Genomic DNA, 14,087 nt, shown 5'->3' with positions numbered 1-14,087 from the left:
CCCCGTCTCCAAATTGACAGCAGGCCGGGTCAGCACTGGGGCTAGGCCGGCTCGGTTGAAGCGTGTGGGAAGGTGCTTTGGCCTCAAGGACCTCATAACCGACTGGCCGCCTCTCTCCTCCACCACAGGAGCTCCTTAGAGGCAGGCTGACCTCATGGTTTCAGACCGTTTGATCAGCAAGGGCAACCTTGTGGTCTTCGGGTTTGAGGTGCAGACGTCTCCTGCTCCTCTTCTTTTCTGAGTGTGTGTGTGTGTGTGTGTGTGTGTGTGTGTGTGTGTGTGTGTGTGTGTGTGTGTGTGTGGATGAGTGGATGAGTGAGTGAGGTACTGGGAACCCCCCCGTACACCCAGGATGTACTGGGTGTACGCATGGAGCCGGGCAGACGCAGACCGCAGCCGATGTCCCTGAAACAACAACATGAGGACGTCTGCAAAACAAGCACCTATTATTCATTCCTGTGTACTTGATGATTTATTTAGTGTTAGATTTACATATTTTATATCCGGGCTAAAAATAGGAGTCTACACGAAGTGTGTTTCTGATCGGCGGTAAAACATTTAGTAGGAACCGCAGAATGTTCCCCTAATATAAGATGTATTATTTGGATGAGTTGAATGGACATTGGACAGACATGAGAATATACTTGCCAATCAAAGATGTTAGACTACTTGAGTTGGATTGATCCAGTGTTCATCGCCCCTTTCTACTCCCTCCAAGGTGGGGCCCTCACTACCAGGGGACCGGGGGAACATGGTGCAGGTCCTGGGGACCGGTCTTCAGAAGCCCGTCAAAACAAGCAGCGCCGTATCCATACACAAGGCCATTATCACCAGCAGGAAGGTAAACATACTGTATTTATCGTTTGGCATTCATAATGCTGACCTATTTGAGCCGTCACAGCTGTGAAATATAGCCATATTAATTACATTCTTCAAGAAATAAGCTTATGAAAATAAACCATTTTGTTTGATGCATTTGAGGAAATAAATATATTTTTATTAATTTCAGTTGAACCAACTACACATGCTTAACCCATCACATCCATAACCAATTACAATAATTGTGTAGCTTTTTCTCTGATTGCTTGGTGTGTATGATTAGAGGGCTGTTGTCATCCGTTGTAATCTCCTGCTGGAATCAGCCCAGCTAAAACATTCAGAGTGGCCTCGGTGGCTTTCTGTATAGCGCTGGCTTTGCATCCTAGCGGATCTAGGACGGCCTGCCCCGTCCCCTGGTGGTGCACTGTGGGAGCTGACGTCTCCCGAGACCAGACGCCTTCTTTCTCCTTCTCCCGGTGACTTCTGTACAGCCGGAGCACCGCCAGGTCCCCCGGGTCGCCTGAGTTCTCCCCAAGGATCCTGGCTGGCTGCAGCAGAGCCTGGGCGAAGGCGTGGACCACCAGCTGCTCCATGCCGACCAGGCCCAGGCCTTGTTGAGTCAGACCCACCGCCAGGGCCAGCTCTGCAACCCCGGCCCCCGCCACCAGCCTGGGCTCGGCCAGGAGGGACCGGTACACTCTCAGGCAGGCCTGCACCGCACCCTGGGCGCTGACCAGCAGGGAGGCGTCTGGGCTGCGGAGGGTGAGCCTAACCCCGGGGCGGGCACTGCCGTCCTTGGGCTCTTCTACCACCGCGCTGGCCTGAAGAGGCAGACGGAGCCCGGGGAGGGCAGAGGAGGCTGGGCTGTGCCTCAGTGTTGGGCTCGCCTTCCCGGGAGACGGAGCGTCTAGCGAGGTCGAGGAGGGTTTCTGACGGGCGGCCTGGGATGGATTCCCCCTAGGTCTGTTTATCTGCTCCTTGAAGTGGGCCGAGTGGGCTGGCGTGATGTGCTTGCGCATGGTGGGCTCATTAGAGAGGCCGTGTATCGTCTGCTCCGTCTCGGTGCCGGCGTGCATATTGATGGACAGTGGGTTCCTGCGGGCAGCCTCTAATCTGGTTGCATCTCCGAGTCTCTCTTGTTTCGTCGTGTCCTCGCTCCACACCACGCCATTATCTCGGGCCGAGTCGCAGACGGCTTCCCATATCTCCACTCCCAGATCCACCCAGTCATCAAACACCTCGGTTTCGACGTCTTCGTCATCCTCTTCCTCCCCCTCCCTGCCTTTCACAAGCCTTGTCTTCTTTTTTACCAGCTGTGATGGAGTGTCCTCTTCTCCTTGACCGGTGCTATCTTTATCGTATTTGTTTTTCTTATTGCTATGGGTTGCTCTATCCGTTGCCGGCTTCTCTTCCTCTCCTCTGGGCTCTGTGGTCGGTTCTCTGTCCGTCTCTGCGGTTTGCGTCTCCTGACTCACTTCCTCCCCCATCTTGTCTATTTCGTCCTCCACGTCCAGATGCTCCTCACCTCCGAACTCTGTGTAGTCATCTCGTCCGGCTCTCTCCTCCTCCTCCTCCTTCCCGACCGCCTCATCACGTGAGTCATCCAGCACCGTGCAGACTCTCAGAGTACTCGGGTCAAAGGTCACGCCTTCCCACACTTCCCCGCGCTCTCCCGAGGTGACGGGGGTCCAGCCGTACACGCAGCAGCGGGCGGCCGCGACCCCCAACGCCAAGTCGAACCCCGGCTGCCAGGCGGACAGGAAGGGCCCGAGGGCGGCCCCGACCTGCAGCTCGTCTCTGGGCTCCCCGAGCCGTCCGCAGACCCCCTGCTGCTCCAGCAGAGCCAGGGCCCTGCCACAGCCCAGGCGGTACCCGGCCCGGATCTCCGCCCCCTCCACCCCCAGGGCCAGCAGGTCTCTGGCCTGCGTGAGGAGGGAGGCGGTGAGGAGGAGCAGCAGGCCCGCCCCGTCGCCGTGCGCCGCGGCTTGCTCGGCGGCGGCCGACGCTACGATGAGAGCTTGGGGGTTCCCGGGGCTCAGGGGAGGCAAGACAGGGGCCGTGTCGGTGCAGCTAACTGGGTAGCAGCGGAAGAGGAGGGTCTTGGGCAGGCCGAAGCAGGGGCGCAGGCGGGGGGCTAGATCCACACACGCCGCCAGGGCCTGGGTTACGTCAGGCTGTGTCTTCAGGGGTCTTGGGCAGAGGGGGATCACCGGCAGAACAGGGGTGTCTTTGGGCGGGCTGTGGTCCATGGTATATCTGGAAGAACAAGAAACAAGGCCATAGAATAGTTTTTTCTTTCTATGAAGCATTAAGCATCTTCATTCACTGGGTCAAAGAGAGTCCTGGGGAGTGAGCTGGTTGTGCATTACAGAGGGCAGCCAGCCCCAGCTTGTGTTTCTTTGGTTCTGAAAGGCCTGTCAAGAGCCGGGGAACGCAATGGGGATGAGGGGTTAGCATAGCATGACAGATACAGAGGTCCGGGCCAGCGAAACCCATCTCCCGAGGGCGGGCCCTGCTTTACTGGAACCTATTATCATGTCCCCTTTTCCGACTAAGTTGTAACCTCATCACGGGCTGATGAAATCCACTTTGCCCTCCCCCCGCTTTGACCCCTCCTCCGCCGCCGCTGAGGACTTGAATGCTGGAATTGTCTTTTTTCTCTTTCGACCAGTTTTGCCCTGGAGAGAACAAGCTTTTGACATTAACATTGTAAGAGAGCAGAGGGGATACGGGGGGGGGGGCTGTAATCTAGAAGTGAGGCTTGAAACAACAATTTTTGACACGTCCATGACTTTTGACAGGAGTGAAGTGGAAATACATGGATGGGGAAAGAAAACACCAAAAGAGGGCAGATATTGTGTGTCTGTGACTCGCCGAGACAGGACAAAATAAACAGTTTACTGTAGCAAACAGCTCTTAGCACGCCCAACATCTCGGCTCTCATTATGTAAACTGTTTACCGCGAGGCGTTTGGAGCACCTAGTGGTTCCTGCGTCTTTGGTAGTTTTATTTTTGTGTCAGGTCTTTTTCAGACTTTTTGTGTCACGTGACAACAGTGAGTCTTCAAAAAGACCTGACACGAAATAAAACAAATATAACCTTGTAACAGCGTCTGGTGCTTCTTGTCTGGCCCAGAACAATGTGCATTTGGAGTGTGATTATCGAGGGCCCCTGAAGCTCTGAAGGAAGCACGAAAGGAAGGCAAAAAATAATGGAGAATGAGCGAGTAGCTCCGGCCTCATTTTGTGGGTACGGGCGGACCCATTTGGGCCAGCGACAGGGCCGCCTGTCGTCTTCTTTTGGACGGTCATTTTTCCCAATTGGGTTGAACAAATAATTGGTCTTCTCGTCTCATTTTGGCGCGTTAACACTGTTTACTGACAGCGGCTGAGACGGCAAGGGAGGCATCTGGATGCAAACTACGGAGGACTGCGGATGGGTGATCTTATTATGTCTCTCTAACTCTCTCTCTCAGTCCTCTGGTCAGCTCTCATAATAGATACCCTTGCGGATCTCGGCAAACAAACAAGACGAGAAACAAATACTTCAAGGAAAGTAAAGCAAACTTTCCCTTCCCTCTTGAGTCACGGGGTGCAATCCCGCGTAAGACCGCCGCCACTAAAGCGCCCCCTTCATGTAGTTCCATGTCCGTGTGCTCTCATTGCTTCCAGGGATCTGACTCCTTGCTGTGAGTCCCTCACATGTTCCTTTTTAAAAACGGTCATTGCTCAGTGGCCCTGGCCGGGCCCAGCTGACCCAGATATGAGTGACATTTGACGGGGAGAGGGAGAGCGGTGCTGAGGGGTGGTGGGGAAGGGTCGACCGCTCGGGACAAGGTTTGAAGTAGTTTTTTCTTACTTTCTTCATTTAGTTCATTCCATCTTTCTCCTTCTCTCTTCATTGTTATTATAACTTTTTCAATTTCTTGTTAAATTTTTTCTCAGTCTCACTAAGTTCCCTCTCTCTCTCCGACTCTCTCTCTCCCTCTCTCTGTTGTTCCTCCTTTGGTGAAGGGCAGACAGTGTTAGAGGGTAACTGCCGTCTGCTGTAATAGAGAGAAAGAACGAGAGAGCGAGGGCAATCGAGAGGGAGCAAGGGCAAAAGAGAGAGAGACAGGGAGAGAGAGCGATAAAGAGAAACAGAGAGGGCAAAAAAGAGGGAGGGAGATCCAGAGAGAGAAAGAGAGTCCTTAATGATGCCCGGCCTAGAGGTCACTGGCCAAAAAACACCAACATCGCTCTTCTCTCCCAGCCCCTCATACGTAGCACTGTCAAGACCGCGCCACTCCGCCCCATCCTCCTCCTCCTCCTCCTCCTCCTCCAACCAAACACAACACAACACACACTCACAGGCACAAACACACACACACACAAACACCCCTATGAGGCAATAGCAGGAGTTGGCGCTCCTCCGTCTTCCCCGGATCCACGGGCCGGGTGACTAAGACGTATGGGCGGGCGCGGGAGGGCTCACTCGCGTGTCACACCCGTCACGTCTAATGAGGTCAAAAGGCCATCAAATATTTACGAGTGCACATTCCACAGCATATAGTGTGTTGAGGGAGGGCTGCTTCTCCCGGCCCGGCTCCGGGAGGCGCGCAGCCTATGAATTAATCACAAGTGTTTCTGGCTGCAGTTAAATAGCCCAATAAAAGCAATAAAGAGTGCAGGGCTTGATTTGGCTTTCGCTTTATTGCGGTGAACGGTTTTGCCGATTTGATAGTGTGTGAGTGCGTGCGCGCGCAGGCGTGTGTGCGAGTGTGTGTGTACGTCTGAGATTGTGCACAAGTGTGTGCATGCTTTCCTTCTGTGTGCTTCGGTCTGTATTTGTGTTAGTGTTTGTGTGTGTGTGTGTGTGTGTGTGTGTGTGTGTGTGTGTGTGTGTGTGCGGTGTGAGTATGTGTGTATTAACTAATCATGTCAATAAGCTACCGTGAGAGGGAAGAGTAGCTGTTGGACCTCCAAGTAGAGAGCCTTTGAAGTCTAATGAGATAAGCGTGTCTGTGTGTGAGACAGGATGAGGCAGAGAGAGAGAGAGAGAGAGGGAGAACGAAGGGGAACGAGAGCAAGCGGAGTGTGCCAGAGCTGGATATATCCAGACACCAGAATCCAACATGCAGGTAGGACAATGTTCAGGACTTGTAGCACCCCGCCCCCCCGTCCTCGGCCAAAACCCAGGAATCCATTTAGAGCCAACCGTAACAGGAACACCTCTCTCTCTGCAGTATGAAGGGGGTTCCAGACACCCACTATCTATGACCCTCCGTGTGTTGGTCCAATTCTCTTGTTTGAATATGTCATTATATCTGTTTGGTATCCTACTATTTAGACATTTAACGCTTAGTATTAATACAAAGCGCCTCACAGTGATTTTTAAGAGACATGTCATTAAGGGGCCAGTGAACCCACTGTTTCAGATGGAATGCTAACACAGATTTAAAAGGCATTTTGGGCAGAGTTTAAGGAAAGAAGGGGGAGTGTTATCGCCATGGTTACGACCCACGCCAACCTTGTAATACCTTTTTTAGTGCTGTCGTTGTGTCACTGTTATGAGCGTTATAATAGGCAATGTTGTGTATGAAATCCTCCACACACCGTAGCGTTATAGTATAGGATTCCGGGAAGCCTCGCTCAGACGCGGCCATTCAACACATCGCTGCTCAGACGGAGCTTCGCCAGCCAGGCACACCGTAGCGTGTTACTCTGTGTGTCGGGGAAGCCTAACGCTCGGAGGCGGGTATTAAATAAATCCCTGCTCAGACAGAGCTACCCCATCCACACACCGTGGCGTTGTGCAATAAGCGTCCGAAAAGGTCCACTTACTCGTGGAAACTGCAGTCAGTCACTGCCGAGACAGAGCTCCACACATCCACACAGACCGCGCCACCGGTGCCCCTCAGCCGAGACCCCGGCGGGCCACGGAAAAGGCACTCAGATGTCCCCGAAAGTGAGTTCACAGCAGAGTGAAACTTTCACACCCCTTTTCTCTCTAAATTTGGGACTGATTTCAACAGTGATAAAAGGGCATAGATTACTATGTTGTGATCATATAAAACAAATGACTACGTTTCGAACCAAAAAATAAGTGGTTTTGGGTTCACTGGCTCTTTAAAGGGATACGGCGAGCCATCTGTAAATTGGCTGTCTGAATCTTGGTTTGCTTGACTTAACCAGATTCAGACGAGTTGTTTAACTACAAATTCATCATTCGGCGTCCAGAAGGGAAGCTCTTTGGGTTAGCATTTGCTTTGCGTCAGCTACTTCCTTTTTTTTTTGCAGAGTTACAATAGCCTAGCTCGTATACAAGTAAAGGGAATACACTTTTAATTACTTAGCAAAGATTTCCAATGTGTTCTGAACAGTTGCTTATTCACAGTGCCAGTCAAAGTCCAACAAGATGGTAGTTTGTCCATAAACACACTGCACTATTTCCATCGATGGGATTATTAGGCTGCATGTGATGCGCTGCTGACAGTTAACCCTCCGCATCGACTAGTCGATACCAAGCCAGAAGCAGCTGATACTATAATTGGTTGCCTAATAATCTCAGTACAGGAAATGGTGCAGAATTATGTGTGTGTTTGTAGACAAAATACTAACTTGTTGTGTTGTTACCGGTTTTGATTGAGCAAATATTCAGGAATGACATCTTGCCTTGTCCCTTGAGGGGAGGCAGATAGGGATGAGGTCTGCCTACAGGTTAGACTCCTGTCATTGGGGATCGAACCAAGTACCTTTCAGGCTGGGAGCCGAACACCCTAAGGAATAAACCATCCTGCCCCGACATCACTGGAATAATGCCATCGAGAGGCGGAGAGGTAAATAAAAACACTGAAGGTGGTGGGAGGTATGCAGGACACATAGGCAGAGCTAAAAGGAGCTGTGAAATATGTGACAGGAGATAAAGGCAGCGCCGGGGAACCGGGGCTAGCTTTTCCCAGTTTTGCAGGCTGTGCACGGCCGAGCACGGCTACTCGGGTTCAAGAGAGCGCTGTTTGTCAATATTATCTCTCGGAAGGCTCTCATCCCTGCTCCCCCATCTACCTCTCCTCCTCCTCCTCCTCCTCCTCCTCCTCCTCCTCCTCCTCCTCACCTCCTCTTCCTTCTCGCCACCACCCCAGATTGTCTTCTATTGTTCATCTTCAACTCTGGCTAGGGTAACACTTGTGCGGTTGACCAGGCTATCATCAGGCTAACTGCATGTGACATGCAGCGCGGCATGCCATCAGCATGGCTGCAGCCATTCAGGGCCCACCCAGCAACACCCCCCCCCCCCCCCACCCATCTCAGCGCCCGTGCTGAGGGAGACCACCAACTGTCAGTGTCTGTTACACTCACTCACAAGACAAATGGTATCGGGCTGCTCAGTGCCTCTGTGCCCACCCCCCTATCCCCCCCTCCCCCTGCCCCTGCTGTGACATCGGCAGCAGCATCAGCACCACCCTGGCACTGGCCCATCCAACATTCATACGGCACGAGCTGCAAGGGAAAGGGCAGGCAAAAGAGCACTCCCCTCGAGGCCCCACAATGCAGTGCAACACATCTGCCCTGTCACCCCCGTCCGGCCCGGGTTCTCACCGCGGTCCTACTAGGCCTCCCTGTATGTGTTGGTGTGTGTGTGTGTGTGTGTGTGTGTGTGTGTGTGTGTGCGTGTGTGTGTGTGTGTGTGTGTGTGTGTGTGTGTGTGTGTGTGTGTGTGTGTGTGTGTGTGTGAGAGTATGTGGTGGGTTTATGTCTAAATTATTCAACATTAGGTTGTGATTTAAAAAGAGACTCTCTTCACCCACTAAACTTGAGGAGAGGGAGGTAGGTGAGAGAGAAGGGAGGTAGGTGAGAGATATGGGAGACTTGTGAGAGAGAAGGTGATGATGTTTAATTCAAAGCCAGCCCCCAAACATTGCATGTAATGCTGCAGGTCACAATGATTACCCCATCCCAGGAGACTTCTTTAAATGGAGTGAGTGTGTCTGTCTGTCCGTGTGTGTGTGTGTGTGTGCAAGTGTGTATGTAGTGCAGGACTAACTGAAAGATGCTGAGAGGGGTAGAGGGAGAGAAAGAGAGAGAAGAGTTTGGGTGAAGGGGAGGGGGGGGAGAGTGAGAGAGAAAGAGTGGGACACGAGGAGGGAGACAGGTAGAGAAGGAGAGAGGGATTGACAATAATAAGAGAGCGATAGGTAGATGTGGACGAACAAGAGGTTTGGGGGAGAGATGGGGAGAGAGAGAGAGGGTTCTGGGGGAGAGAGAGGGGTTTTAGGGGAGAGAGGGGGAGAAGTGGGAGAGAGAGAGAGAGGGTTTTAGGGGAGAGAGGGGGAGAGGTGGGAGGGAGAGAGCAGTTTGGGTGGAGAGAGAGGAAGATGTTTGGCAAGGGGTGGGAGAGACGTTGAGGATCTCAACACCCACTGTACTATTTCTGTTTGCTGCGTGGATAATTCGAAGCAAACCTCAACGAAGGTGGGAAACGGAGGAGGATGAGGTGAGGGAGGAGTGTGGTGGTTGGAGGAGGGGTGTACAGGGAGGAGGAACAGGCGTATCGGAGGAGAAGGATGAGGCAGGCAGGGGAAAAGTACTGAGTTGAGGAAAGGGCGAGAGTGAGACGGAGGAGGATAAGATGGAGGCGCGAGGCACGGGGATGAGGGATGGAGACGGAGCGCTGCGTAGGGAGACAGTGATGAAGTGCGAGAGAGGGAGAGGGGAGAGAGAAGGAGAGAGGGAGCAAGGGAAGGTGTAGAGAGTGGAGAGGGAGAAGAGAGAGAGAAGGAGAGGGAGCAAGGGAAGGTGTAGAGAGTGGAGAGGGAGAAGAGAGAGAGAAGGAGAGGGAGCAAGGGAAGGTGTAGAGAGAGGAGAGGAAGAGAGGTAGAGGAGAGAGAGAAGGAGAGGGAGCAAGGGAAGGTGTAGAGAGGAGAGGAAGAGCGGGAGAGAAGAGAGAGCGCGAGAGAGAGGAATAATGGATGAGGACAATAGAAGTACATTGGGGCAGGTGTGAGAGTGTGTGTGTGCGTGTGTGTGTGTGAGTGACAACGAGCAGTGAGACATCAGATCAGAAGTGCAGGATGACTTAAGGTTATTTATAGTTTTATATATAGTGTATCCAGTGATGTTGAGGCAGGTAGGTGACATGAGCTGACAAAATCCACCGTATTAATTTAACTTCTTTACCTCTTGACTTTCTACATTAACTTTTAGATTGAAGAACAGTTTCTACTGGAAGGCCCTAACTATAGGAAATGCTCCAAAATACTGTGTTATAATATCCAAGGTATTATTAGAATTGAAAATTATTTTTAAAAAAAATCCTGCATTTTTCTTCTACCAATGCCTACCCATGAAACCCCAACCACAGTGTTACTCAAACCACAGTTTTTAATTTACACCGTTAGAAACAAATGTTAAAAGGCTTGTAACTTGTCTACCTGTACACACACACACACACACACACACACACACACACACACACACACACACACACACACACACACACACACACACACACACACACACACACACACACACACACACACACACACAATATCTCTCTCGCTCTCTCTTTTTCTCTGAAACACACACACAAAATCTCTCTCTTTCTCTCTCACACACACACACACACACACACACACACACACACACACACACACACACACACACACACACACACACACCAATTTTCCCTCTCCATTTCCTTCCTCTCTGCGGGCCCCTGGAGAAGGCTGTCATTGTAAGTGGCCCCTCTGCCAGGCAGGATAAACTATCTGTCACGGCGACATCTTTTTGTGAAATTCATATCAGAGGCAAAACAACATGGAGGAGGTGCTAGGGGTCACTGGGCTCTTTAAATTATTCATTCCCCTCCCCCCCTCTCCTCTCCATCTCCACTCAACCGCCTGTCGCACACTTTTGTAGCGCTGCCGCATCGCAACAAGGACAACTCTCAGGCAAACTGTGTCCTCAGTTTGGCCGTCTGAGAGAGTGTGAAGTAAAGATACTGTTTGGAAGACAGTCTGTTTTGAAGGGTTTCCCACTGACTTTGTTTCTTTGGGGAAAAATGTGTACGTGTGTGCGTAGATTCTCAACCACAGGGTGCATGTGTCATGCATGTGTCATGCATGTGCAAAGTCATGGCGTAATGAAATCTTAACATGGGAGTCCTCTAAGGGTCTGGACGTCTAGCTTGCATAATTTATCATCTGTCTCCGGGGGCTGCTTGGCCTTCCGACATCGCAATCCCATGGGCCGCGCGGCTCTCTCTCCTCGCTCCCCATTCGCTGTAGAGCTCCGGTTGCACGTGGGTGTTGATTTGTGTCTGTCTTCTACTAGCATTATTTTACTATTCAGCAGACACTTTCATTCAAAGAGACTTAGAAGTAAAGTCAGTTAGTCGCCAGGGGCTAGGGGTTCGAACCCAGAACCTTTCGGCTGAGGGTCAATGACCCTAACCACTGGAGCATTTTAATTGTTGTGTCTTTCACTTTGACAGAGAGGGCTGTTGGAACTGGGAGCAAAGGACAATGGACTTCTCCGGCTTCTCTCTGTCCCTGGCGTCTCCCAGGACCCTCCCGGGACCCTCGTCCTGTCTGGGGTGTTGCAAGAGGACAGGCCAGCTGGAGGACTGGGAGGAGCTCATCCACGCGTCATTCGTCATCCTGATGAAGAACAACGCTATACCGATCCTGCTGCTTTTGGAGACCGGGGGGAAGAGTATGCCTTTATGACAAACTGTAGCGTCACACTTATACTCTCAAACGAAAGGAAATGCACAGTTAGTGCGGTTCCATTAACTGGTCTGGAGTGAAGAAACGCGAAAGACGATCGGTTCACACCTACATATTAATGCTACCAGACATCTTTTCACGCATTATGGGGAAATCACCCTGTAAGTTAAAGGTCGATTTCAGACCTTAATCTGGTGAATTGTCCATTTCCATCAACCTCTTCTACCGCGAAACATATACAATATGTTGGAGGGAACACGGCTAATGTTTGTCTATGCCTCAATCTATCATCCCTTTGCGCACAGACCAGGACATTGTGATGCACGACACGCGACCGCGCCAAGCTACAACTGACATGTCATATTGACGCCACTGGAGTCTCTCGCTCGAAGAGGCTGACATGCCTCTGACAATGTCACCCGTTGAACATGAATGGAAATAATACTTCGTCAGACATGAGCGTGGTTGACACGCGCATGCAAACAAATCTTGACGGGGAGCGATGCCAACGTCCAATGCCTCTCACTCTTCCCTAGCTGTCGTCGTTGGCATCAACATAAACCCCCACACCCACGCACAAACACACACACACAGATTGTCAACTCTAAACATGAGGGTGAATGAGAACACAACAACAAACTAGCTGATGGGCTCAAAGGTGGTTCTCCTTCCAAACAGCAGAAGGAGCATCAGCAACAAAAGGGGATTCATCACTTAAGAACCCAACTAAACTAACACACTCACAATCGACACTCAGGTCGTCTATATCAGCTAAACAATGGGGGACAGTATGTGTGTGTATGTCTATGTACTAACACAATTTGTCTCTGCACCTGTCAATATCGCGATCGGCTCGATCTCAGTCCTGGGGGACGGACCCTCTGGGGAAGACCGATGGATCGGCCCAGAGTTTTATTGATGGACGCGGTTGCTTAATGCTAATGGTTGTAATGAATCGGATGTCACTAATACTGGTTAGGGTGGAGGTCGGATCCTTTTAATCTCTCACCACTGTAGGGGACGAGGGGGGTGAACCCGGCCCCCTGCGACCCCTGACACCGGGCTGACTACCGCTGCACCAGAACGTGGCGTGACCGCTTACCTTCGTGTTATAGCTTCATGATCCTCATTATCATGGTAATCATAATAATAATAATTGTCAGACATATTGCTTTGCAAGTCGTTTTTATGTCATTAGTTGGATCACTCAAATGGGAGATAAATATATGACTACGGAAAGATGTATACTCGATATTATTTTTCGCTGTATAGATCAAAATGTTTACGTGTTGTTTTTGTTTAATACTGTTCAAATGCTAAACAACTCCTGCTATTCTTGCCTTGAAAAAAGAAGGTTGTACAGTGCAGACGAAACGTTGGTTATTTATGCATCATTAAAAATGTGAAAAGGGGCAGTCTTGGCTTGCATTAAGCTTTGGGTATTTAAAGGCAGATTTAAAGGGCAGCAGTAGCATAAAGATACAGGATTTAGGGGTAAGGGAGAAACCTCAGTCGAACCATTAAGCTCTCAAAAACTTTGCTAACAAACTCCACGAAGAGGAAAGAACTGCCTCTAACATTCAGCAAATGAATTATTAAGAACAAAAATGAAGGAAAATAAAAAAAAAGCTGCTTCTTGCCATTAATCTGAAAAAAAGAAGAATAAGTGTATGTGCGTCTGTAATGTTTTATTAAAACTTTGCCTATTTCAGTCTCAATCCAGTCCGATTCAAAAGGGCACTTTAGTACTCTGCCGGGTGTGCACGTTTCCGCGCACTATACGCACACAAATGCAGGGAATAAATGCAAAAAAAGTCAAACGAAAGATGGGATGTGCTGTATCATCATAGGGGGTAAAAGTGCAAATGTGTACTACAGCTCTCTTTCTGCCGTTCCTCTGCATCATACAGGCCGATAGACAGACGTTAACCAGGAGAATTGAGATGTAGGATCCCCCAGGATTAAAGTTCTGGTTTGTCCCGTACTCAATCCACAGTATCGCTCTGCTTGGTAAGAGGCACTGCACAAATTATATTTTGTGTGTGTGTGTGTGTGTGTGTGTGTGTGTGTGTGTGTGTGTGTGTGTGTGTGTGTGTGTGTGTGTGTGTGTGTGTGTGTGTGTGTGTGTGTGTGTGTGTGTGTGTGTGTGTGTGTGTGTGTGTGTGTGTGTGTGTGTGTGTGTGTGTGTCCGTGTCCACGTGCCTTTCTCTATCTCTGACTAAACTCGCTTCCATCAGTGACCTCACTTCAGTTGGGCCTCATATTGTCTGGGGATGTGGAGCTGTGAAGGAGGGGGACCACGCAATGGCTACACATGACTTGTAAGGGGCCTCCTGTAAGTACATAAATCCTGGTTCATTTAGATTACCCGCTCCCTACTGACTCACCTTCACTAACAATTCTAGCTCAAACCATACACAGTCCAAAATAAATAAATAAACACATGCAAGTACGTTCCCAGCTGTGCCTGACAAAATTCTGATTAATTGATGGACAATTTCTTTTTTTTAACTGCCAGAGTGGTTCCATTAGCAGTAAGGAAAAACATTTTGCATCTAAAGCT

General features: G+C 50.4%; 1 protein-coding gene across 1 annotated transcript in view; it reads left to right on the top strand.

Moving 5' to 3' along the window:
* Window positions 1–14,087, top strand: part of dnah2 (dynein, axonemal, heavy chain 2) — a 212,076-nt gene that overhangs the window by 8,533 nt on the left and 189,456 nt on the right. Inside the window, 2 exon segments of the mRNA XM_060035906.1 lie at window positions 719–841; window positions 11,290–13,863. The gene's annotated coding sequence lies outside the window, so the exon portion shown is untranslated.

This window comes from Gadus macrocephalus, chromosome 17, assembly GCF_031168955.1.
Source record: "Gadus macrocephalus chromosome 17, ASM3116895v1".
Classification (NCBI taxonomy): Eukaryota; Metazoa; Chordata; class Actinopteri; order Gadiformes; family Gadidae; genus Gadus; species Gadus macrocephalus.
The sequence above is the reverse complement of the archived record's forward strand: the minus strand, read 5'-3'. Positions and strand labels throughout refer to the sequence as shown.